Raw genomic sequence first — 1665 nt, forward strand, 5'->3', positions numbered from 1 at the left:
TTTGGTTGTGTTGCAGTCATTTACCTTGTTATATTTTGATCTGAGAGTTATGTGTTACTTATGTGATGTTTTACATTTGAGAGGACTTGAGGGTTAAATGTTATACTTTGATTTCAGTATCGTAGATGTTAGACTACTATGTTGTTGAGTTGATCATATTGCATGACGATGCCATTTTGAGATGACAGTGTGTTTTATGATGATATCTGATTATCTAGTATTTGGACATACCTTTGAATATGTTAGGTGATGGATTTAATGCTATGGTTATTTACTTCATTCCTACGTTGTTATGCTTTATGCGAACATGAGTGATGTAAATAGATTATTTTAATATAAATTAATAAATGGTTAAATTAGGTGATTTAATGAATTTATTGCTTTAGCTATGTTATTATGCAAGTGCACTTGATCGTGTTGTTTAGTGTGCAAGATTTATATCCCTGGCAGTGGCACATGGAGTTAGTGATTCAACCTTTCATATTTTACCAATATCGTCCTTGTATGGTCGATGTATCCTTATTTTAATTGTTTTATTAAATCTTTCGATGATTATTAAATCCGAACTCATTTGGATTATGTGATTAGACCAGTGAGTGTGTCTGTGCATTTAGAGTTTCGCATTGTCGCTAAAGTTGTTAAGAAGATTTCTGTGTTTTGGGTTTTCAGGCTTTTTAATTGATTTATTTTAATTTCTGGTAGCTTTGCCATAGATGAATTCTTATTTATAGGAATAACCTGTTTTTGTTTAGGTCGATTCAAGGTTTAACTAGGCTGGCTGGTTATTTGCCTTAATTGATTATTCACTCGAAAAGTGAATAAATATCCAAAAAAGAATTTAATTCCTCACTTCTCACTTTTGAATTAGAAAGTTGGAGAGTAAAATCCAAAATCCTCTTCATGAGGATTTACTGTTTTGTTCGTTGTGGGAGCTACGGGCGAGGGATCGTCACGAGGTTGGGCTAGTTGGATCTAGCTCGGAGAAACCTTGGATTGCCGCAATTTTCAGCTACTTCTACGGGCTATTTATTTTATGATTCAGATTCTCGTTTTGCTCTTTTGGCTGTGAGGTAGGGCTTTCCTATTTTATTGTTTTTGCTCCGTTTCTGCTTCTGTTTTTGGTAGCTGTTTGTTTGGAGGCTGAGAACTAGTGTTCCCCTCCGTTTCTGTATGCTAGTTCTACCCGGTTAGGCGGGTATGAACATTTTCCTATTTTTCGAGATGAGGGTTTGGAGTTTTATGCCGTTATGCTGGCCGTTTTTGCATATGATGTCTGAACTTGATTATTTTTGGATTTTTGGGGTTTTTGTGCCCAAAGGCCAAATGGGTTTTAATTTTGAAATTTTTCAAAATTTTGAAGTTTTACCTCGTTTTGCGTGCTGCCCTATTTTCTCAGGTTTTCTTGGCACAATGTGGGTCGTGGATCTAGATGGTCCATTTGGATATCAGTCAGACCACTATTGCACTTTTATGTTGCATTGGGGTGCATGTCGCATTCATACTCCTAACACTGTGGTTGGTTGAGTGACTTTATACCTAGTTTTATAGTTTCTCTTGGACCTTTGTTTTTGTTTCGTGGACACTAGGATTCATGTAGAATCCATACTCTCGAATTGAGGCCGGTTGAGTGAGTTCATGATGTTTGGTCTTGTTGCATCATTGAGA

Source organism: Cupressus sempervirens, chromosome 3, assembly GCF_028749045.1.
Source record: "Cupressus sempervirens isolate cs-2001-9-10 chromosome 3, ASM2874904v1, whole genome shotgun sequence".
Classification (NCBI taxonomy): Eukaryota; Viridiplantae; Streptophyta; class Pinopsida; order Cupressales; family Cupressaceae; genus Cupressus; species Cupressus sempervirens.